This window comes from Rhineura floridana, chromosome 8 (assembly GCF_030035675.1).
Source record: "Rhineura floridana isolate rRhiFlo1 chromosome 8, rRhiFlo1.hap2, whole genome shotgun sequence".
In the NCBI taxonomy this organism is placed as follows: Eukaryota; Metazoa; Chordata; class Lepidosauria; order Squamata; family Rhineuridae; genus Rhineura; species Rhineura floridana.
Genome location: NC_084487.1, coordinates 73872563 through 73898805, shown reverse-complemented (window position 1 = coordinate 73898805; position 26243 = coordinate 73872563). Strand labels below are relative to the sequence as shown.

General features: G+C 41.6%; 1 long non-coding RNA gene across 2 annotated transcripts; it reads left to right on the top strand.

Annotated features, from left to right (window-relative positions):
* Positions 1–4348: 4348 nt before the first annotated feature.
* On the top strand, positions 4349–9869 carry LOC133389981 (uncharacterized). Of its 2 annotated transcripts, none has more exons than XR_009764251.1 (4): positions 4349–4411; positions 5972–6029; positions 6410–6554; positions 9270–9869. It is a non-coding gene; the product is annotated as an uncharacterized LOC133389981 (long non-coding RNA). The 2 variants fall into 2 exon arrangements; XR_009764250.1 differs by having other exon boundaries at positions 9267–9869.
* The last annotated feature ends 16374 nt before the right edge of the window (positions 9870–26243 follow it).

Sequence of the window (26243 nt, the reverse complement as noted above, 5' to 3'; positions counted from 1 at the left end):
TATAGACCTCTGTCAGATCAGGAGCTCCGCTATCACTTCAATTTCAGGCATAGCCCTACATAAACAACCCACTGTGTGCAGCTTTACCTAATATTCTTGAAATATTATTATAATATTGCCACCCTGGGCTCCTGCTGGAAGGAAGGGAAGGATATAAATCAAATAATAAATAATAATAAATTATATATTCTCTAATATGAACAATAAAGACCCTGCCTGTGCAGAGCTCTTTGTTGGCACAGGAACCTTATAAAGCTTTGGATCAAAGCATTAGGTTGATTGAAGACTAAAGACATCCTATCAGATTTAGTATATTTCAATTCTTTTTTTTTTTTTAATAATTTTTATTCAAATTTTTCCAAAAACAAACAAAACAAAGTCAAAAAGACATAACAATACATCAACAAAAAAATGAAAATAAAATAGTTGACTTCCGATTTGTCGCAGATCAGCTATAAGTATATAATATACATCAAACCTGTCCCTTAATGTATACATACAGAGTCCCTTTTCTCCATAGGCTGTCTTAATTAATCGTCAAATCCCAGTATCATCATTTTATTTTGATCTTTCAACAAAAAGTCTAAGAGAGGTTTCCATTCCTTAAGAAATGTATCTGTCGATTTTTCTCTAAGTAAACATGTCAATTTATCCATTTCTACTAAGTCCATTAATTTCAATAACCATTCTTCCATTGTTGGTGTTGATTCCATTTTCCACTTTTGTGCATATAATAATCTTGCTGCCGTAATCATATATAATATTATTCTTCCATATTTCTTTTCTATTTGTTTATCCATAAAACCCAATAAGAAAAATTCTGGTTTTGACCGAATATTTATCTTTAGAATTTTTTGCATCTTCCTACCTATCTGTGCCCAAAATAATTTCGCCTTTTTACATGACCACCACATATGATAAAAAGATCCTTCTTGTTGTTTACATTTCCAACAAACATTAGAGACATTACTATACATTTTTGACAGCTTTTCTGGAGTCATGTACCAACGGTACATCATTTTATAAAAATTTTCTTTAAGATTATAACATAATGTAAATTTCAAGCCTTTTTTCCACATATTTTCCCATTGATCCATTTGTATGTTATGACCAAAATTTTTTGCCCACTTTACCATGCACTCTTTTACTTGTTCTTCCTCCATATCCATTTTCAATAAAAGTTTATACATTTTTGCAATTATGTTTTCATCATTTGTACACAAACCTATTTCAAAATCAGATTTATTTATTTCAAACCCATACATTTTCTTGTCCATTTTATATCTTTCTAACAATTGTAAATAGGCAAACCAATGAAAACTATATCCTTCCTTTATCAATTGTTCTCTCTCTTTCATTATGTATTCTCCATGTACATTTTCTAATAGTTCTTGATAAGTTAACCATTTCTCTTTTCCAGACATTTCTCTTCTATAAAAAGCTTCTTGACTTGAGACACATAATGGTATTTTCGAATAAAACCTTGGTTTGTATCTATTCCATATTTTCAACAGAGGACGTCTTATAAAATGATTATTAAAGTCTACATTTACTTTTACTTTGTCATACCATAGATATCCATGCCATCCCCACTTCAGATTGTGGCCCTCCAAATCCAATAGTCTTTTATTCCTCAATAAGATCCATTCCTTTATCCAGACTAAACAGCAGGCAGCAAAATAAAGTCTCAAATTTGGTAATCCCAGTCCTCCTCTTTCTTTAGCGTCTTGAAGTAATTTAAATTTAACTCTTGGTTTTTTTCCTTGCCATACAAATTTAGAAATATCTTTTTGCCATTGTTTAAAAGGTAAATCAGAGGATATTACAGGTATTGTTTGAAACAAAAACATCATTCTCGGTAATACATTCATTTTTATCACAGATATTCTACCCATTAATGACAGTTGTAGTTTATCCCATCTTAGCAAGTCTTTCTTAATCTCTGTCCATAATTTTTCGTAATTATTGTGAAACAACTTTGAGTTTTTATTTGTCATGATGATGCCTAGATATTTCAACTTTTTTTCTATTGTAAAATCTGTCTTGTCCATTAACTCTTTCTGTTCCCTTAAAGTTAAATTTTTCACCAACATCTTTGTTTTTTGATTGTTGATCTTAAATCCTGCTAAAGGTCCAAATTCTTTTAATTTGTCCATCAGTATATGAATTCCTTCCAAAGGGTTTTCTAGTACAATTATCAAATCATCAGCAAATGCTCTCAATTTATATTCTTCTTTTTTTATTTTTAATCCCGAAATCCTTTTATCTTGCCTTATATCTATATAAGATATATATTTCAATTCTTGAGCAGCTGAGAATCAGATCACTGCCTTATGAAGCTCAGTTGAATTCAGAGTGAAATGATGGATATGCTCATAAGTACACAAGGTGCTGAGGTTCCCCTCACCCTGAATTTTCCGTCAGTTCCTGCTACTGGAAAGACCTGCTTAACTTCTGAAGGATGCTAGTAAATATATCACACCACCTGCCAGCTTAACTGGAAGCTAAGATGTTACAGCAGAGTAACATGGACATGAGTCTCCTTTGCCATTCAAGCAGTACTTGTGAACTCTCGCATCCCTGCCTCAGCTGTAATTATTCCACAGGCCCAGCGTAGCAATAGTCAAGCTGTTTGTGCTTTACCTAGGATCAACAAACTCCTATATGTACACTTAGAATTTGGTAAGTTTGGTTAGTTTGTTAAGACTAAAAATTAATGAAAGAGGCTCTAAGGCAGGGGTGGTGAACCTGTGGCCTTCTAAACATTGTTGGATATTAACTTCCATCATTTCTAAAAAATGGGGATGATGGGAGTTGGAGTCCAGCAATATCTGGAGTGCCACAGGTTCGCACATCTGTCCCAAGGCCTAATTTACCCAGGCCCTCTTACACTGAGTCACAGCATTGGTCCAGTTAACCTTATGTTGTTGTCTATTTTGTCTAGCAGCAGTTCTTCAAGATTTTCAGCAGAGGAGTTTTCCAAGAATGCTACTCAAGGTCCTTTTTAAGATGAGGACCTCTTGTGTTCATGCAAAACATTTGTTCCCCAATGAGCTATGTTGTTGTTGTGGGCTTACCCAGGGGAAGGCAATATGGTGTTCTTCAAATGTTGTTGAACTACAGGTCCCATCAGCCCCAACCAGCATGTCCAATTGTCAGGGATGATAGGAGTTGGGGTCCAACAACATCTGTAGGCACTACATTGGCTACCCTGGCCCAACCTAGTCTTGACAAATTAATGACCAAACAAGAACTGCTTTCTTACCATGCAAGAGCTACTTTGCTTGCAGTTGTCCATTTCCTCCTTGCTTCAGCTGCAGAATTAACCATGAGCAGCTTTTGTATGTGTTGCTCAATCCACATGATGGAGGCTTGCAGCACTGTTCCAAAATTGTGTGAATTGCTCCCTCACTATTAAAGATAACATACAGTGAAATAACATTGGTTCCATATCTTTCATAGGAAGCAGTAAGCAATGAAACAGATTGTCAAGGTGCATGGGTCCCAAATCAGAGGCTACTGACCTTGATGGTGTAGTTGGTGCCAAACAACCAGGGTAAAACCAAATCTGCAAGGTAGTACTTCTGCCACCACTCCTTATGTCTTTCTCACATTGGGCCAGGAATACTCCCAGTCAATCCTGGACAATTTTTGAGATTCATTTGAAGAAGAGCTGAAAACCAGGCTCTTGTGCCTGAGCCTTAAATCTTCTAAAGTTACTCAGTAGCAAATAACCAGACAGCTAGGACTAGATTTAGAATCAAATCTCATCAATAAACTGCACCAAATTATAGAGATTTGTTAAAAATATTTAAAAATATAGCAACATAAAATAAGAATCTACATCCAGTGAAAGATGTTAAGAAATAACACAGTTCATATCAGGGCAATTACAAGACAAAAACAATAAAACAAATAAAGCTAACTAGTCTCCTCTAAATACAAACCACATTCAAGTGTTTGACCTTACTAATACCAGCAAGTAGCACAGATCTCAGCATCCAAGACAAGAATCAAGATGTGGGACAGTGAACAAACATCCCAAAACACTTTTATAGAAAAAGCCTAGCAACAGCCGATTCCTTAACCAATCAAAGGGGTAATTAGACAGAACCTTTTAGACAGGTGATATACCTTGACCAATCAGAAGGGCAAGTGCACTTTCCAGACCTGGGGTGTGAGTGAGAAACTTGCCAGAAAGGCACGTGAATCCAATTAGCAGAGCACCATAATGCCCTTGAAGGGCAACTCATGTCAGAGGTAACACAGGTGTAAGAAATGATCTCACATAGCTAATTAACTAGAGAAGCTTGTAGAAGAAGCTTCTTTTTTACACGGCCCATTCTTTTCCCAGAAGCCTGAGTACAAGACCCATTTTCTGGGACTAAAAAAGCAGCATTTCTTGACACAGGTGAAGTGTTTATGTTTCTGGCTATTCTTTTATATTGCTTTTTGATCAGCATGGTACAATCTTGTACTTGAATGCACTGCATATGCTTTTTATTAAATGTACACTTCATGTTTTATGCTGCTGATCTGCTCCAAACCTCTATAAGTTTCTTAGAACTGGAGAAGATCTTTGACACACTTGGCCAAAGTCTTTGCTCAAGCATACCAATGCTTGTTCACATTAATGTTATTAAACATCAAATCACCATTTCATAAAAATGTATTGCTTATGAAACTATGAGTTGAATGGTGGATTTGAATATATTTGTTTGTTTATTCCTCATTTTTGTATCCCACCATTCCTCCCAATAGGAGCTCAAGGTGGCTAACAGTATAAAAATACTTAGAACAAATATTGCACAATAATTAAAACAATGAAATCACAATCAAATCTGCTCAGATCAGCAGGGATAGTCAACTACAGTGCAATATCTCTGAGCAACTTCTACGACTCAAAGACCTAGACAAATTTTTAAAAAAATTTAGTGTGTACCTGAAGACATCTAACATGGGGGGAGACTGAATTTAGAATACATGGATCTTATTTTACTCTAGCTCATTGCTGTTAGAAACTCCTTCAACTCTCAGGTAGGGATGGAAGCATATATCCGGTTCTCTCAATTTCAATTTTTTCCAGTTTTAAATTCAGTTCTCCACATTTCTGCAGCAATTTTTCAAACAAAAATCCACATGAAAAATCTTCAGCATTTTGGTGCAAATTTCTCCTGATAAACACATTTTTATGCAGTTTTGACTAATGTACACATTTTGCAAGCACTTCTAATATTTTTTTATTTTCACTAATATATTCATTTTTATGCACTTTCCCCCTGCACATATGAACTTCTGTAAACGTTGGTTGGAGAACTGTGTTGCAAAATTCACATGTGTGAATTTTGAAGGGTAGTTGTGTTTCAGAAAGTGCAAATGTGATAGATTCAACTTTAAATGAGAACTGAATCACATTTCTCACCCATCCCATCTAGGAATGAAAAGATCTGTTAATTTCATTTCTCTCAGTTTCTCATTTTTACAGTCTTAAATTCAGTTCTCCACATCCCTGCAGCAATTTGCAATTAAAAAAAAAAGATCCTCATGAAAATTCTCCAGCATTTTAGTGTGAATTTTACACTAGTTCTTGGTCTAATTTTTTTATTGTTAAACTGCATTCATTCGGTTTTTCTTTTGATTTTATCCTTACACAAAATTTTAGGACTGCTAAATTCATTTTAGACCAATGAATTAGGGATATTGACTTTCAACTTTCTGTATTAAATGCTTGCAATATATGCTCCCCTACCCTTCTTGGTCTGAATTTTCAGTTCCCCAAACACTCTAACTATTTGGAGAATCTGAATTCTCCTAAGTATTGGCATGTATTCTCCAGAGCCAGGTTGAATTGTTTCCCTTCTGCTCTCTTGGAAGGGCGATACTAAGTTGCACCTTATGCGGACCGGATGTGTCCTTGTGGTGACGAAGTTGAAACATTGACTCACGTCTTTTTTGTATGCAATTTTTATAGGGAGGATCGCGATAGACTACTTGGCCCAATTATGAGGAACTTTCCTGGCAGGCCATTGGTATGGTTTTTGAAATATTTCCTAACTGATTTTAATAAGTCTACAACAGAGACAGTGGCTAAGTTCCTCTCTCTGTGCTCAAAGGAGTCGCAAGAGGATTCTTCTCTCTTAACTGCTATTTCTTTTATGATGTACTTTTTTATTTCTGTATCTTAACTATTCTGATGTTTTTATTGACTATTTTATTTGAATGGGTCTGTGACCTTATATTAATAAACTAACTGACCAGAACTAACTAGTGTGAATTTCTCTTAATAAATACATTTTTATAGACAGTTTTGACTCACAATTTTGTAACCCATTTCTCATCATATAATGCATTTTGTATGTTATTTTCACTCATGTATTCATTTTTATGTGCACATGCTGTATCTTTCAAGAAGCCTTTGACAGTAAACCGAATTCAGGAGCAGCACATGGAAAACCAAGTAGCAGCAGCATTGCCCAGTGCCATTCTTCTTTTCAACAACCACAAACCAAGCAAGTTCATAGAAGGTCAAGGTTTGAATTACAGGAAGGAAAGAGGTATCTTTATCTATCTTAATTTTAAGCAGAGGGGAGAAAAGAGTGGGACTTTTAAGTACAAGATTCTAAAATCTCTTCCATGCATTTTGGTACATATCACTCTTTGATTTTTCACCATATTTTTCCTGATCTAATTTGCCCATTTTTGTACCCCAACCCAGATTTCTGTAGTGCCTTAATTTCTGACAGGCTGGTCAGATGTTTCTGTGCAATTCCAAATTCAGTGTTCTAATTTCTCACATCTGTAACAATAACAATATTGATGAACAACCAATTGACCTTGGACTATTTGCTTGTGTTATGCCTTGGCTTGTTGAGACTAATGCTGCACCTTGAACCCTGCTTTACTAAAAGGCTTTTTTTCTCTTGGGATCTGAGATCCTAGTCCCTGAGGGCATCCTCTAGAGCATGACAAATGATGAGAGTTGTAGTCCAACAATGTATGGAGGGCCCCAGCTCCCTTATCCCTCCTTTAAAGACTGCAAGACTGCATGGTTTGGTTCCTCATTCCATTTTCACCCAAAGAATTCAAACACTGTTTGCTGCCTTGCTTTATTTTCTAGTATGCCTCTGATTATTATGGCTTTTCATTAATAAATATCTTCTTGCTGAAGATAAAGAGTTGGGCTTGTCATTTATGGTAGTTCATTGCACACTGGACTTCAAGAGAAACTTAATAACTTTTCATGTGTGATAAAGCTAGCCACATGGAAATTGAGTACCTGTATAAACCTAGATAGACCCTAGATCAGTAAGTTGCTAGCAAACCACTATATGTGCCACAGGAATCCTGATGGATTAGTGTTATAGATCATATGACTCCAAGTCCATGACACTGAACAGGGACCATGTCTTTGTGGTACAGCACATGATTTTCATGCAGAATGTATGGGGTTCAATCCCTCTGGTGTCTCCAGCTAAAAAAAAATCAATAGCAAGTGATGAGAATAGACATTATTTTGGACAAGGTGCCACAAGACTCTCTGATTTTGACCAGATGTATATAAAGCAACTTCCTATGTAAGCAGCTTATATGAACATTGCTTCTTCAATATAACTGGGGGGAAATCTAAGTATTCAACCCTTTTTGAAGTTGCAAATTCCACAACATTTTTTTAAATGCCAGCTTTTAATGAAACCAACTCTGTGTGCTATGTATCAGAACAACCCCACATTTCTGGTGGTATGTGTGGGTGCTGAGAGAGTTCACAATGTCACACACCATGACAAATGTATAGGTGCCAACATACATATTCAAACAACCTAAAAGCATTATAGTAAGGATGAAACAGGAAAAAGAGCTTGGTCAATGGGATGAGTAAGGTTAGATGCAGTGGCAGCTGGTGGCTCCATGTCAGTGGGACAAGTTTGGATTAAAACCCAGAGTGGATTCTACTGCCCCACTGACATGGAGCCACCAGCCACCACAGGTTCGATGTGACCCTGCATGGTACCCATCATGTCTGTTTTACCTTGGAAAAACTTTTGCACCAGAATTCTGTAACTGGGGAACTGGCAAGTACTATGCAGATGACCAATTCAGGCACATTTTAAATGTGATCTGAACCCCATCAAAAGTAGAGTGTATGGCGCATTATTAAAAATATTAAATAATTATAGAATTTTCTACCCTGTTCTTCAAGTATATGCCCAAGGTATTTCTTCTGTTTTCATTTTGCATCTTATTGTACATCACTCAAGAGTTTTGCTATGGAGTGTAATATCCTGACCCACTTCAATTTGGCTTCAGGCCTGATTTTAGCACCAAAACAGCTTTGGTCACCCTGTTTGATGAACTGTGTGAGGAGAGGGGGGGGAGTGCTAGCCTGTTGGTCCTCCTTGATCTTTCAGCAGTTTTAGTACAATTGATCATGGTATTCTCCTGGATTGGTTCTGTGAGGTGAGAGTTGGAGGTACAATGTTTTGGAGGTTCCACTCTCATCAGCAGGCCCGGTTTCAGAGAGTGCCAGTGGGGGATGTCTGTTTGACCCCATGGTAGTTATGTTGTGGCATCCATAAAGATCAACTCTGATTCCCATCCTGTTTTCAACATCTATATGAAGCTGTTGGGAGCACTGAACTGAAGATTTGGGGTGAGGCGTTGTTAATATGTAGATGACAGCCAGCTCTGTTTCTCTGTGTAGACTGTGTAGGGGAAGCTGTCCATGTCCTCAGTCAGGGTCTGGGGGTGGGGATGGGTTGGATGAGGGCCAATAAACTGACAATGAATTCTGACAAGAAGACAGAAGTGCAATGGCATAGTGGTTCTTTGGGCTGAGAAATAGAAAAGTGGCCAGTTCTGCCAGAGGTTGCACTGCCCCTAAAGCAGCCTTTCTCAACCAGTGTGCCTCCAGATGTTGTTGGACCACAACTCCCATCAGCCTCCCATTGGCAATGCTGAATGAGGCTGATGGGAGTTGTGGTGCAACAACATCTGGAGGCACACTGGTTGGGAAAGGCTGCCCTACAGGATCAGGTTTCTAATCTGGGGGTTCTCCAATTCCATTACGTCACATGAGGCCAAAGTGGCCTCAGTGACATGGAGTGCCTATTCCCTGCTATGACTAGTTTACCAGCAACAGCTATTCCTGGACAGCAATAGCCTGGCCATAGTTATGCACATTCTAGTAATATGCTATTTGAATTACTGCAACTCACTTAAATTTATTTTATTTATTTATTATTTGATTTATATCCCATCCTTCCTCCCAGCAGGAGCCCAGGGCAGCAACCCATGAAGATCGTTCCAAGGCTGTAGCTCGTACAAAACATAGCAACCATGATGTTGATGGGCCTTTCTGCACAGGACCATGTTATGTTGGTCCTGAAAGATCTGCACTGGCTACCTGCATCATTGACCCAGTACAAAATGTTCCTTCTGATGTTTAAATCTCTGCAAGCTCAGGACATAATTACTTAAAGGAGCGCCTCTCTCCTTATCATCCTGCCTGGACTTTGAGATGGTTGAGGAGGCCATCTTAGTTATACCATCTTTAAATGAGATCAGAGAAGTTGCACCCCCTGAGGGTCTCATTAGCACTACAGCTTTGAAATATTCTGTCTCCCCCCAGCTAGCCCCCATATTACCCATTTTTCGCACCAGTTGAAGACATTTATCTTCTGTCAAACATCTGAAGGATGACTTTTATTGGACCAACACTGGGACAGATGAGGAAACATATATTTTTTCTGTTTTAATTGGATGTGCTTCCTCTGGCTTTTATTGTATCCTGCATTGTTACCCACCCTGAGATCATCTGTGATGAAGGGTGGAATAGAAATGTTGTAATTACATAAAAATAAGTAAAATATAAATGTGACAGGAAAAGTTGTGGAGCCTTTTCTTTTGCTATTTTCATTGACATTTCCTTTCCATCGTTAAGATAGTTGATATTTTAAGCAACAAGAACACAAAATTAGTAACAAGTGAAATACATTCAGTTCAGTGTTGGAAAAATAACATTTGTGTTGGATACTGAAATATACTTAAGCCACAGGTCCCATTACAGCATAAACTTTTGAATTATCAGTTTAACTATCATGCATAGTTCTGGGAACTGCACTTTTGTGAAAAGACTTGTCGGCTTTAGTAGATCAGAGTTGCTCTTTCTTAGGATACCACAAGAGAAAGGACATCATTACTTAGCATGCTTCTCTAGGCCAAGGGGAAGAACCATTCTGACAGAGCAATAGATCTAAACATTTTACATTTGCCAATGACAATTCACTGAGAAATATGCACTTCGTAAATTACACATTGTTCTGCCCTTGAAGCTGGACTCAACAGCAAAAGAACCTGAAACATGGCTAGATCCAAACTGGCCAGCTGTCAAGGCTATATGACTTTCTTAATGTATTAAAGAACAGCAAAGTTATTTTAATGCTCAGTAATTTCCTTTGTCAGCATTCTGTTCTTCACAAGGGGAAGGTTTCTTCACATTAGAACTTTGTCACTGGCATATAAATAAGTACTGGCTGATTCATTCAACTGGTCTAACAGGCTTTCCATTTCACCTTTGGGACCTACTTTGTAGAACAGGTTCTGATTACACTATTATGAAATGCTTTAAGTATTCATTATGTGGTAAATTGACAATCTCAGAAAGCACCCTCACATGCCATATGAGGAGATTTCTTCAGCTGCTTTAATCACTTTTGGAACTATACTTGCACTGTTGCCATCAGCTTTGGAAAATTCTTCAGTAAAATAGGCACTTTCTTTGCTAAGGGTTTTTCCCTAGAACCAGTTTCATAATTCATAAAATGGAATAAATGTAATTGACTTGTCTCCTTCGTTTCACAGTGCTAAGGGTTTTTGTTTGTTTGTTTTTAGTGGTGGTGATGGTGAAGTTTCTTCAGTTATTAGCTGAACCATTATAGTATCATGGAAAGTTCTGGAGCATTGTGATGAAATTCTGTGAGGAAAGGAGGAAGACATTTTAGCTGGGGAGGCGACCCCTCTCACACATGGCCTAGAACCAAGAGAAACATTGCATGTAGGGAAGGCTGAGAACTGGAAAGTTAAGTGGGAGAAAGGCCCACAAAAGAAAACAGCAAAGATATAGGAAGCCCTGAGGTATGATGGCTGAAGAAAGTGATAAACATAGGTGCCACAATCCAAGAAGTGTTGGGCAGAGGAACAAGGCTGAATTTCTCACCTGGATTTGAACTGCCTACCAGTCCTATAGCTACCTTCTTTATGTTTGAAGCACATGTTTTCACAGTAGTGGTGATTGGTGTATATGTGTGTGACTGACTTCCTGTCACTGACATTGTAGCTTACTGAGAGGGAGAGGGGCAAGGCAGTCATGGTGCAAAGAACACCGGCAGAGGCAATCCGGTACTCCCACCAATGCGTTTGCACTGTGCTGACCTTGCTGCTGTCTTGTCCCTCCCCTCTCTCCCTTCCCATAAGCTGCAGCTTCACAGTAACATGTTAGGTAGATAGTGAGTTACATTCAGTGCAGATTAGACATTGTGCAGGAGATGCATGATCAGTCCTCTTCCCTGTTTTATTTTTAAAACTGAAAAGCAGCCTTGGAGGCTGTGATCAGATTTAGAAGGGTAGTGGAGAGGGGGGAGTTTCTTAACCCTTTCCCTTCCTGCCATTTTTCCCACTCAAAAGCTCACACATGCACACTAGCTGCTTTCCCACCAGTAGGGTCCCTGTATCTTTTTTCCTGTGGGGAGAAAGAGATAGATAATTTGGGGGAAGTGATTTAGTGCAGACAAATTATGAAAGGGGAAAGGTTAAGCAGATCACTTCCCCTCCACTAACACTGCCAAATGCCCATGACTGTTTTTCATGGAGGGGGGGGGGACTGTCGGGAGACTATTCACATGTTTCCTGTGTAACAAAACAATTAGCTTGGCCCCAGTTCAGAAACATGCTTGGAGCCCAGTTCTTGCCATCTTTTTTTGGAAAATGCAGTAGTATACACCCATACTTGTGGGTACTCATTCAACTCAGTGTGACTTTCTTTGGTGTAAACATGCTCAAGATCAGACAGCTCAGGCGAATTACAATATTGTAATCCTGTTGTGTCAGGAGCAGGGGAAGGAAAGAGGCAGCCCAGCTAGAACTATGCTCATGGTGAACATTAGCTGATATGCTCTTCACGAGCACTCAGTTTCCCCTCATAAGTCTGTCTATAAGTGGGCTGAGTAATTCGGTGTTCCAAGATGCATTCTGCACTCATGCAAAACAGTTCACACAACTAGGTCACACAATAAGATAAGTCTGAGCCAGGCCAAAAGGAAGCTGGTTTCAGCCAATGTTTTATTTCCTATATATTTCAAACTTTGGTGCTAAATTATTTATTTTGCAGTTCAATATGTACTGTACTCTGGATAATTTAAGCAAAGTGAAAGTGTACAGCGTTGTCCAGATCCATGTGGCTTACATTGTTAGGGTATATTATTTGTTAAATATAACTCAGCTTTGACTATAAAAAAGACAGAGAACAGTATTAAAATGCAGCTTCAAGTGTATAATTGTATGCATAGTTGGGAGCATTTAACATTCAATAAAAGTACATTTTGACATGATAAACTAATGTGCAAAACCACATTGCTGTTTTTTATTCATATAACATTGAATTCCTCAGACCTAAACTGGTAGTCATAGAGAAAATTAAACATGTATCCAAAATGTGCCTAATATTTTAACTATAATATCAATAAAACTATTTTCATCTAAATTCACTAATAGGCAAAAAACCTTGCGGTTTAAGAACGTACCTATAGCCCACAGATATTTCTATCAAACTTTTAAAAGCAGGGAAATTGGGCAGATATAGTGAATGCACTAGGGGAGCAGGAGACCTGACCTCCTCTCTGAGATATTGTACTGCCCTACAAATTTGTCAAAATGCAAACACCATTTGGGTTGGTCTTTCACAGTCCAATCCACTTGCTGTGTAGCTTGGAAGAATTTGGTAACGTGTGCCTCTGAGGGTAGAAGAGAGGGTGGGTTTGATCATTTGCATACTTTTTGAGTTCAGTGGGGTTTATTTCTGTGCAATCACGTTTGAAAATGGAAATGGACTGCCTTCAAGTTGATCCTGACTTATGGCGACCCTTTGAATAGGGTTTTCATGGTAAATGGTATTCAGAGGTGGTTTTACCATTGCCTTCCTCTGAGGCTGAGAGACAGTGACTGGCCCAAGGTCACCCTGTGAGCTTCATGGCTGTGTGGGGATTCAAACCCTGTTCTCCCAGGTTGTAGTCCAACACTGACCTGGGGGAGGGTCAGGGCAGGGAGGGGAGGGGGAGGAGAGGAGATTGGCTGGGTGTGCACTGGGCAAAGGGAAGCCCCTTTGCTTTCCAAAAGGAAAGCATTGTGAACAGTATCATTGCTTTTCAGCGTTTCCCCCACTTTTTTATTCTACATCAGGCACATGTAGCCTCCCACCCAAATTTAAACCAAAGCTGTCCCTGGCCACATCCACACCAGGGCTTTATTTCACTTCAGAGTCATGGCTTCTCTCAAAGAATCCTGGGAAGTGTAGTTAGTGAAGGGTGCTGAGAGTTGCTAGGAGATGCCCTGTTCCCCTCACAGACCTTCAATCAAAATGGCTGACTGTTAAACCACTCTGACCACTGGAGCTCTGTCAGTGGAATAGGAGTCTCTTCTCAGCACCCTTCACAAACTATACTTCCCAGGATTCTCTGAGGGAAGCCATGACTGTCTCAAGTGAAATCAAAGTCTGACATGGATGTGGCTCCCTGATTAGGCAAGCCCAGCAGCTGTGAGGCTTTTAGAACACTGACAGTTGGTTCTTACTGAGCATGCCCAACGTTATGATTGGGTTCAAGCCGAAATTTATTAAATTAATTAAACATCAGACAGGCATTTTTTTCAACTTTTAAACTGCTGAAGATGAAGGTCAGAGTATGGGGCAAGGTCAGTATTAGGATTACAGGTACTCTGTGAACATGGCTGGTTTTTAATGAATTTCAACAGATTATGAGAACTCTGACAGAAATAGGTCCAAAAGGGCTCTGGGTTTTTTTTTCTCCCTTTTTACACTTTGAACTGTCTATTCTCTCTGACTGTTTTGTGTATTGCCATGAAAATTTAGAGGGTTGTTAAGCATTTCTGAATTCAGGACTATAAGTTTTGTAAGGTTTTGTTTTGAAATGAGCTTATGGGAAGCATCAGAATGGCATGGGGGGTTATTTTCAATTTAACATTGCGGAATGTGAAAAATCCCCACTGGCTATAGTATACAGCCACTCTCGTGGCTGTATAATAAAGATAAAGGAAGTTTATGAGGCTAACCATGCAGCCCTGTGTTAATGACTAGAAAAAACTGTACTCCTGTTCATCCCATTTTGTATGCTTTCTAAACATATTTCTGTATATCTATATATATTGCATCTATCAGAGGGATGAAACACAATCTCTAAACATTCTGATTTTTTGTATGTTTTCTGAGATGCTTCTCAATTACGTATAATTAGTAGGCAGTGTTATTGTTATGGAATTGAGGGTCAGATAGATTATTTCTTTGAGTCCCCTTCAAGCCTGTGATCTTGTATCTGAAGCTGGGATATGCAAGCAAGAAAGCTGCTCTATTGGTCAGATTAGTTTCCTTTGCTAATATAACAGTTTAGCCAAGTCAGCATGTGAGTTAATGGATTTACTGAATGGTCAATCTGCATATCCAAAGGGAGCTATTGGAACTCTTTTCAGAGGACAGGCCCTCCTTCCCCCATCCTAAACCAAGGAGAGACTTGTGTTTTTCGTCTAGTCTGAAGAAGCTAGGGACTAGGATGACACACAGAGATGTGTTCTCTCTGCACAGTGGCCTTGGGTGCCTCCCTACAAGCCTGATGGAAAAGCAAGCTCTATTGGACTGTTAATGCTGTGAACCCCTCCATCTTAAGCTCAGGTTGTGAATATGTGTAAATAAACCATATATCAAAAAGACACCACAGTCTCCACTGACCTTTCTAAGGAAACCAAATCCTGGATAAGCACAGGAACCCCTGGAAGTCTTGCACTGCTCAGAGTTTGGGGTGGCATGTCTTTCTCACTGGTGATCACTCATGGCCGAGTAAGATTGTCTTCCAATATAATTTGGTTGGAAGACGCCTATGTGTGAATTTGTTCTATGTGGGGAGATCGGTGCACAACGATCAACACACAATCTTGACAGAAAAAGGCTTTGATCCAATGGCATGGATACCACGACGATTGGAAGTCTTTTATCTGCTGCAGCCTTCATCTGCCTTCACAGCCGTTGTAACATGCACATTGTTATCCTCTGCCTGTTCTGCTGTTGAGGACATTCTTGGATCGTTATTTGTCTAGTTCCTCTCCCTTGACCTTACCACCATGGGTGACCCTGCTGCGAATACATGACTTCTGACGGCATTGCTCACAGGGTTCACTGGAACATGTAAACCCACTCACCATTACAAGGCGACGATCCATGTAACAATATGTTAAAGATTGTATAACCTTAACATAATCTGCTTAAGGCTGCAGTCTGGTGCTCACTATTCTGGAGGAAAGTCTCATTGAGTATAATGTGACTAACTTCTGGGTGAACATGTATAAGTTTGCACTGTTAACCTTGCTTCCCTTATTGACTTTAATAGATTCTGTAGTGAGTATCACAAACTAGAGCATCCATGATTAGAAACGAAAAGAGGAATTAATAGTATGCGTTATTCTTTGCTGAATTTTAGCTGAAGTGTTTGTTCAAATGTTAGCAGTAATAGCTGTGTATTCCAAGTTGGTCATCACCCAGAAGCATCAAGAAATTATCAACTGTAATTGCACTGTTGTAAATTTTCAATGATGCTTTCAAATTGACCAATCTATTTTCAGTTGGTTTGTTGCTTTGGGTTTTATTGTGGGGGAGGAGTAAATTCAAACTTTCCACTCTTCCCATTCTACATTTGGGGAGTGGAAACAAACTCTTGCAAGCAGAATTTCACATGCCAATCACACAACAATAAATTCCATTCTAATTTTCAGAAATGAGACAAATCAGACAGCCACTTTGCACAATCATTTCTGAGTCCCAGCTGTTCTTCAGCAATGTACACACATGGACAAATTAAATACATGAGCCCAGCAGGTACAGATATAATTGACAACAATTCTCCAAAGTAAATGCTACTGTTTACAAAAATTGCTGCTAAATTGCCAGTTCACATATCCATACATAGAGCATGTGCCCAAGGACTGCAGAGATTGACTGAATGTATAGGAGAGTATTTTTGTGAGTTTGGGTTTTCTGATTACATTTGACTTTTTTGTTTCCTCTGTTGTATTATTTTGGACTAAGATCATGGTGCAAGAAAACGCTTACTAAAGACCCATTTATGATTGGGGCGACGGTTGTACAGTGACCCTATTGGTTTTTGATGTTATTGGAGAATTGAGACTTCTGTATTAAATAAAACCCACAATCAACTCAGTATTTGTTGACATACATTCCTAAGTAAATAGGCTTACTTTTGAAAATAGGAGTCCTAAAATAGCTAAGCATTTTTAAAAGAAAAAAAAACCTCTTAGACTTCCTTAAAAATTTAGACTGATACTCAGGGTAAAGGATGGGGAACCAGTGGCTTTCAAGATGCTGTTGGACTTGAACTTCCATCATCCATCACCAGAGCTTGGAAAAGTTACTTTTTTAAAACTACAACTCCCATCAGCCCCAGCCAGCATGGCCACTGAATTGGGCTGATGGGAGTTGTAGTTCAAAAATGTAACTTTTCCAAGCTCTGTCCATCACCACTGATCAGGCAGGATGAGGCTAATGGGAGTTGGAGTCCAGCTTCTGCATGCCGACTCTTGATAGACACCTCACCTAACAAAGTATGGTCACTACATAACACCTTCAAGGCAGTAAAATGGTAAATTTATCTCCTCTTTGGTTGGGAAGTCTGATTTATGTTCATAATTATGAGTACAGAACTGGGGCTGTTATTATATCTTCTCAGGTATTAACTTCAGAGAATAAGAGTGTGGTCTTCCATAATCCTATTTACATTACAAAATACCCAACACACAAACACACATATTTCCCCTCATCGCTTCCCGGGTCGTCTCATGAACCCATTTCAGAAGGGAGTTCTTGAAGCAATAAAAGACATCCTCAGGTCTGGTGTGTGTTTAGGCTTTGCCTGCTCATCTTAGGCTGCCAATAATAGTGGCAAATTAATACTGTTGGGTTTCTAGGGAGCTATGGTATTGTACAGTTACTGAAAAATGAAAGCAACTTGCTCCTAAATATTTGCATTGCATTGTCATATAAACTACAATCAAATGGAATTTTCCCTATTGACATTTGAGTTAAAAGCTTTTATTCCTTTATATAGGAACTCCACATGCCTCTGTGTGAACATACCAATGTCTCATTGAACAAAGAAGACAAAAAAATGCCTGCTGGGAAACAAGAGCTTTCAAGCTTTATTAAAGACTAAAAATCTGCCTGGTTGATGGCTCAGCCAAGCAGGGTTTTCCAGGAGAACCTCAGAATAGAATTAACTGTTACAATTTCTCAAGGGTTGGTGTACGTAGGCTTCAAAGGCTCCCTTCTGAATATGGGCACACTTAATTAAAGCAGCACATACACATCATCATCATCATCAATACCTGTTTATTAGTCTGGAAACTGAGACCTCCTACAGAACCTTTTCATTTCCACTGCGCTTGCATGAGGAGAGTACAAGGAAGTGTGCAGTTGAACTACTCTTTGCCCACCACCTCTTCTATATATTGGGCACTACAGGGATGCCCATATGCTCCTTGACCAGGACTGACATTGCCTACAGATTGCCACTATGCCATGGGCAGAGCTTGGAAAAGTTACTTTTTTGAACTACAACTCCCATCAGCCCCAGCCAGCATGGCCACTGGATTGGGTTGATGGGAGTTATAGTTCAAAAAAGTAACTTTTCCAAGCTCTGGCCATGGGATAACCTGAACATGGGAATCAAGGGCACTGTGCATCAACACAGTGACAGGAAGCTAAGGGCAATCCAGGGCTGTTGCGTTTACAGGGAAAGTACTTAAAAGTGAGAGCAACCACGGCAAGTGAGGCAGAGGAGAAGAGTTGGAAATCCATCCAGAAGAGACAGTGACTTTCTAGGTTTCCTGATCCTGCACTAGCAAGGGAAAGGGCAAGATTATGATCCTCGTGAGGCCTCACTCCACAGCAAGATCAAAGTGGCCTTGTTGGCTGTAATAGAAAAGAGGAACCTCCTGAATACAAGGAAACATTACCACTACATCTGTCACTTGTGTCACTACTTCCTTCAGGGCAATGTTAGGCCTAGGGCTCATCCAGACGACTGCAAAATGTGTGACATGACCGCTTTGTGTTCTCATTATTTTTTGGTCGTCCTGATGACGCCGAGTGCAAAAGCTCGGTTAAATCTGCTTTCGCACAACCGCGGAAAATGCGATACACTTTTTAAAAGCGTGAATCATCCGCGGTTCCTTCGGCCGCTTGGACGCAATACCGCGGATTTAAGAGATGACGCTGTTGCATGGGCGGTCCTGGGGCGGTTCCCCAGTCCCCCTCCTCTTTTCCAGCCAATCCTGTCCTTTGCACGTTTGCGCTTGTGTGGAAACGTCGCCCGGGAAAACGTGGCCAATCAGTGCTGTTGGATATACTGCGCAGGTGCAGAAATGCAGGTTTGCGCAGAAGCAGGAAGTCATGGTGGAAAAGCTGTTTAACTGTTTTGGATTAACGTGATTGCAGAAATGCAAGAAAGCATATTTGTGAAAGCAGCAGAAGGAAGGGGAAACTGGAAGGGGAAACACAAATCACTTTTGCGCCCAAATTATGATGTACTTGCAGGGGCTTATAAATGGCTGCAATAGGGAGTGTTTGGCAAGCCAAAAAGGGAAATATCCAAGAAGCTGCTTGCTAAATGGAGTAACTTTTCTGCTTTACCACGAATGCGCATTTCTGCGAGACTTGCCAAGCAGATATGCTGCTATAGGTGCTCTGTCACAGAGCTATAGCCTTTCGCCCATAGCAACGGAATTAGCTGCGATCCTGACTTATGGCTAACTGTAACCAGAGGGAGTGTTTGGCAAGCTGAAACGGGAAATATCCAAGAACTCGCTTGCCAAATGGAATAACTATTCTGGTTTACCACGAATGCGCAGTTCTGCAAGACTTGCCAAGCAGACATGGTGTAAAGTGGGGGACACCGTAACCATAGGTGTTGTTTGTGTGCGATGAGAAGCTGGGTGGGCTGTGGCGTGTTTTTCTCCTTTGTAGCCGTGCAGCCTCGTAAGCTGCTTCCCGCTCTTGGGGCACCCCCCATCCCCAGATGAGTGGCTGGACAGCTTCCCCCCTCTCTGCTCATCAGCTGTGAATCGGGTTTTTGTGAGGTACTTTGGCGGGAGGTTTGAATCCCCTGAGTGAATTCCTTGTGCTGCCCGATCCCGGCTCATCAGCTGTGAAGCAGGCGTGCTCACGGCTTTTAGGGGGGAGGTGCGAATCCCCTGCCTGAGTGGGTTCTTTGTGCTGCACGCCGCCCTTTCATCAGCCACCTATGATTTTGCCCAGGGCCCCACAGGCTACGGGAGGACTCGTGGCCCCCTCCTCCAAATTCGGTTTGGGCCATGACCTCCATTGCGCCCACAGGAAATTCAAACTTTCGCGCTTCCGCGTTCAAGCACGCATGTGCAGAACTGATAGCAGTGGAAGGGGAGAGGGGAGCAGACGTCATATTTTCCCAACGAATCGGAACATAGTGGGATGTGTCGGGGGCATGGACAGGAAAAAAGCGAGAAGATGCCGCATGTTCGGGCTGCGTGTGCGGCCGGTAAAAAAGCGTGTTTTTAATATCAGCAAAATGCGGGAAAGGAGCAGGAAAAGGGGCAAGTGAGGACTTGCGGGTATGGAAAACCTGGATTATCCTGCTCCGTCTGGATGAGCCCCTAGAGGGTGCAGAAGTGAAACCCTCTATCCAAGCTGAATGTGGCAATGCATTCCTAAGGAAAACTCTAGGTAGTTCCTCTTCAGGTTTGGTTTGTAGAAGCAAAAGGTGCAAATAAATGGGATTTTTGCTGTTGATTTCAGTGGGGAGCTTTCTGTTGCTTTGGCTTGAGGATATTTGGGAGCTGCCTATGAGGTGAAGGGATGACAGCTAGTTTAGTTCTAATGGGCTGCATTAATCCCCTCTGATGATTAGGCAGAGAGCTAATAGGCTTTGCATATGGTTCAGTGAGGTTGCAGTTGCTGAACTGGCCTAATGGTCCTGTCCTAGGTGCTAAGTGGGCACTCCACCGAGATTTGAAGAACCAGCCCTTTCCAGTGAAATCTTCTTTCATGCATGAACATGGTCACTTTGTCTCTCTCAATAACAGGATGTATTTTCTTTTAGAATTAATTCCATTTATTTATTTATCACATTTATATGCCACCTGATAACAATGTTCTCTGGCAGTTTATAGCATCAGTAAAGTATTAAAGTACATAACAAAATAGCATTATTTACACAGAATTTAAATTTTAAGAGATCATAAAAGGTCTTAAAAGACATGGGGGCTATGTTTGCCTGGTGCCTAAATCACCCCAAAGAAATTTGAGGTTAGTTTTGGAAGTCCAGTTATTTGGTTTCATTCTAGTCTGGTTCTTGGCCTGGCTACTGAATAGAAACAGCCTTGTTCACCCTGGTAAATAAGTTACAACAGGGAATGGATGATAGACCCTATTTGTTCTCCTGGACCTCTGAGTGACTTTTGATGCCATCAGTCATGTTCTGATTCTGGGTCACCTGTTCAGCTTGAGCCTGGAAGGCATGGTGCTGCTGCTTTTTACTTATAAATTTTTATTTTTATTTTTTATTTTATTTAATTAAGCTTATATACCGCCCGACTAGCAACAGCTCTCTGGGCGGTGAACATTAAAAATACAATAAAAATAACACAAAACTGTACACAAAACTGTACAGTCTAAAATCAAAATATAATAATTTACAATTAACAGGAATTAAAATGCCTCAGAGAAGAGAAAGGTTTTAACCTGGCGCCGAAAAGATGATAGTGTCGGCGCCAGGCACACCTCCTCGGGGAGACCATTCCATAGTTCGGGGGCCACCACTGAGAAGGCCCTAGATCTTGTCACCACTCTCCGGGCTTCCCTATGAGTCGGAACCCGGAGGAGGGCCTTCGTAGTAGACCGTAGTGTACGGGCCCGTTCATATCGGGAGAGGCGTTCCGACAGATATCGTGGTCCCGCGCTGTATAAGGCTTTATAGGTAAGTACCAACACTTTGAATCTGGCCCGGAAGCATATTGGAAGCCAGTGCAAATGGGCTAGCACAGGTGTTATATGCTCAGACCGCTTAGTTCTTGTTAGCAGTCTGGCCGCCGCATTTTGCACTAGCTGTAGCTTCCGAATCATCTTCAAAGGTAGCCCTACGTAAAGCGCATTGCAGTAGTCCAGACGCGAGGTTACCATAGCATGTACCACTGATGAGAGGTCCTCCTTACTCAGATAGGGACGTAGCTGGGCTACCAACCGAAGTTGGTAGAACGCATTCTGGGCCACCGAGGCTACATGAGCCTCAAGTGTGAGGGAAGAGTCTAAGATGACTCCCAGACTACGCACCTGTTCCTTTAGGGGGAGTGTAACCCCATCCAGGACAGGGTATGTATCCACCATCCGATCAGAGAAACCATCCACCAACAGCATCTCAGTCTTGTCAGGATTGAGTCTCAGTTTGTTAGTTCTCATCCAGTCCATTGTCGCAGCCAGGCAACGGTTCAGCACGTCGACTGCCTCACCTGAAGAAGATGTAAAGGAGAAGTAGAGCTGCGTGTCATCAGCATACTGATGACAACGCACTCCAAAACTCCTGATGACCGCCCCCAGCGGCTTCATATAAATGTTAAAAAGCATGGGAGACAGAACCGAACCCTGCGGGACCCCACATTGGAGAACCCACGGTGTCGAGCAATGTTCCCCAAGCACTATCTTCTGGAGACGACCCGCTAAGTAGGAGCGGAACCACTGCCAAGCAGTGCCTCCAACTCCCAATTCCGCAAGCCTCTCCAGAAGGATACCATGGTCAATGGTATCAAAAGCCGCTGAGAGGTCAAGGAGAATCAACAGAGTTACACTCCCTCTGTCTCTCTCCCGACATAGGTCATCAAACAGGGCGACCAAGGCAGTCTCAGTGCCAAAACCAGGCCTGAACCCCGATTGAAATGGATCTAGATAATCGGTTTCATCCAATAGCGCCTGGAGCTGGTCAGCAACCACACGTTCCAGGATCTTGCCCAGGAACGGAACATTGGCTACTGGTCTGTAGCTGCTGACATCCTCTGGGTCCAAGGAAGGTTTTTTCAGGAGTGGTCTCACTGCCGCCTCTTTCAGACAGCCAGGGACCACTCCCTCTCGTAAAGAGGCATTAATCACTTCCTTGGCCCAGCCAACTGTTCCTTCCTTGCTAGTTTTAATTAGCCAAGAGGGGCAAGGATCCAGTACCGAAGTGGTCGCACGAACCTGTCCAAGCACCTTGTCCACGTCCTCGAGCTGAACCAACTGAAACTCATCCAACAAAACATGACAAGACTGTGCTCTGGACACCTCAGTAGGATTAACTGCTATTAAATAGGAGTCTAAGTCCCGGCGAATGCATGAGATCTTATGCTGGAAGTGTTCAGCAAATTTATTACATCGAGCTACCGATGTATCTGCCGTATCTTGTAGGCCAGGATGAAGTAGGCCACGAACCACTTTAAAAAGCTCCCGTGGGCGTGAGAGAGATGACTGAATAGTGGCGGCGAAATGTTGTTTTTTTGCCGCCCTCACCGCTCCTACATAGAGCTTAGTAGAAGCACGAACCAGCTCATAATTGCATTCGTCGGGAGTTCGTCTCCATCTCCGCTCAAGCCGCCTCCTGTCTTGTTTCATCGCTCTCAGCTCCGGAGTATACCAAGGAGCTGTATGAGCTCTACATAGGAGAGGGCGCGCAGGAGCGATCGTGTCAACAGCCCGGGTCATCTCTGTATTCCACAGATCGACCAGGGCTTCGACAGAAGCGCCAGTCTTATCAGCCGGAAAAACCCCCAGGGCCTTTTGAAAACCTTCAGAATTCATTAGTCTCCGGGGGCGGACCAATTTAATAGGTCCCCCACCCTTGCAGAGGGAAAAGGCTACTGAAAGTCTAAACTTCAGCAAGCAATGATCTGTCCATGACAACGGGAGAGATGTAAAACTCCCCACATCCAGATCACTATCCCCATGTCCAGTAGCAAAGACCAGGTCAAGAGTATGCCCCGATGTATGTGTTGGGCCACTAACATATTGAGACAGCCCCATGGTTGTCATGGCGGCCATGAAGTCCTGAGCTGCCCCAGACAAAGTAGCCTCAGCATGAATGTTGAGATCCCCCAGTACTAATAGTCTGGGGGATCTCAACAGTATCTCCGAGACCACTTCCGTCAGCTCAGTTAGGGAAGCCATTGGGCAGCAAGGTGGGCGGTACACCAAAAGGATTCCCAGTCTGTCCCTCTGGCCCAGCACAAGGTGCAAACACTCCAGACCAGTGATTGCATGGACATGGTGCTTGGTGAGTGAGATGGAACTCTTATAGACCACAGCGACCCCCCCTCCCCGACCCTCAGATCTACCATGATGCTGAACCAGATACCCCGGTGGGCAGAGCTGGGACAGACTAACTCCTCCCTGTTCGCCCACCCAGGTCTCGGTTATACATGCCAGATCGGCCACCTCGTCCACAATCAAATCATGGACGAGGGAGGTTTTATTATGTACCGATCTGGCATTAAAAAGCAGCAACTGGAGATCTGAGAGTTGGCTGATAGGACAACCAACAACCCTGCGGGTATGAGAAGGACCAGAACGCGGCATAGCCACTACATGTCTGGGCCGCGTTCTCCTTACCTGGCACGTCCCTCTCATATCACCATACCTCCCTCTACCCGTCACTACGGCTTTATAAAGCCCTAAACAGTTTGGACCAGGTTATCTGAACTTGTGCCCATATGAGCCTGCCTGGGCCCTAAGATTGTCCACAGAGGCCCAGCTTGCACACCTGCCAGTGGGTAGAATCAGATGGATAGGAATGTGAGACAGGGCCTTTATAGTGGTAGTCCCTTGTCTATGGAACACCTCCCCTGGAAGACCTGTTTGACCCCTTCCCTATTTTATTTTAGGTGGCTCTAAAGACATCTCCTTTTTAATTTTACTTTGGTTAGGAGTCCAGAGTCTGTAAATTCAAATCCCCGCTCGTGTCTCCTGGGTGTAAAGGGCCAGCTAAAGATCACCCCCACAGTGAGTGGCTCAGGGGTTACGGGCCCTGCCACCTGTGCAGCCTAGGGCAAACTGCATAGTCTTAAGGAGCCCAGTTGCTCCCCAGCTGGCAGTTGCAGACAAGGAAGGGGCTGGCTTGTGCAGCTGTGGCAAGCTGAGCAGGCCCTAGCCAGCTGGGGAGGAGTAGCCTCAGAGGAAGGCAATGGTAAGCCCTCTCTGAATACTGCTTACCATGAAAACCCTATTCATAGGGTAGCCATAAGTTGGGATTGACTTGAAGGCAGTCCATTTTTAATTTTTAATTTTTGTTAGTGTATGATATCTAATTTTGCAGGCTGTCTGTAATTGTGATACATGCTACTTCTATTTTTATGGTTCTCTGTTAGCATTTAAAAATTTCTCATGTGAATGTGGATTTAATGATTGGATTGGTAAAGTTGACATTTTATTTTTGATGGTGATTTTTCAGGCTAGATGTTACTTAAAGCAGGGGATGGTTTAAAAAAAGCTGAATGAAACCATTTTTGAGGTTTTAAAGATCCATTTAAAAGTAGTTGCTGACTGAGCCTTAGTACTTCTCTAGGGAGGGAATTCTAGAAATGTGAGCCATGACTGGAAATGTGTTATCTCTAGTACCCACCAGTCTGGTGAATCTGGATGGCAGGACAGAGAGCAGGAACTTGGAGACCAACTTCAGGGCTCAGGCATGTTGATATGAATGGAAGTGGTCCTTCATATCACCTGGTCCCAAATGTTACAATGGAATGTAACCAGGTGTGTGTAACCAACAAGGGGGAAAAGGTACCTGCGCCAGAGTGAATGCATGTAATGTAGGCTGTACACCATACTTTGAAAGCACGTTTTACCACCACCACCACCACCACTGAATCCTTGGAACTGTACTTTGTTAAGCATCCTGGGACTTGTAGCTCTGTGAGGAGTAAACTATAGTTCCCAAAATTCTTGGGGAGCGCTTTAAATGTGTGGTGTGTACACAGCCCCCCTCTCTTTAAGAGATACAAGAGTTCATGCCACAATAAATCATATCATCTTTAAAATATCACAGCATTTTATTCTTCTAATTTCACCTAACTTGTGAGTGTGAATTTGACATGAAGTTCCCATTTACAATTTAAGGAGTCTCATTGAAGTACACTTTGTGAAATCAGTTCTTAGGTGGGGAAAATGCTATGCAAATAGAGAGGAAGACGTAGCAGGCAGGAAATATTGCTAGTTTTGTCTGTGATCCTATACAGTTTTGTCTGCTAGTTTTATCTGTGATCCTGTACAGATTGCTATAAATCTTGTTGAAATGGCATCTCTCTTTTGCAATCATTGTGCCTTGGCAACTTATCTTCAAAAGGAACAAATTCCCTTATGTCCCATTTACTGTATTTGATTATTAATTTATACATCTCTTAGATGAGTGGAATATTTTTACTGTAGGCCCTTTGTGATTTTATTGGTGGGTCCTTTGGGTAACTTAACCAAACACATGAATATCTTACTAAGCATCTGTCTATTTCCCCTCTCTCTGCATGGTTGTAGATCAGTTAAATTGGCATGGAAAAACATGTATTTGTTCTTGTGAAACAATTGATTGTATCAATAGGTACATTAAATTAGAAAATGAATGTCTCATGCCCAGTAGTGTAGTGGCAAATTCAGAAGTGCAGGATTCCTTCATAATAGTCACACCCATGCCCTCTCACAGCCACACCTTCTTCTAAAAGTATACAACTTTCTGAGATTATATAATAATCTGGCCCTTGAATACTGCTTTAGAAGACTCCTCTCAGTAGCTAACATGCTCCCCTTTCATGTTGATTGGTCCTAAGACATTGGAGACTTAAGGACCCTGATAGGACCTGGCTCCCAAAAAAGTAAGGGGTCTAACCCCCCCCGAGATACTGGATGACTACAT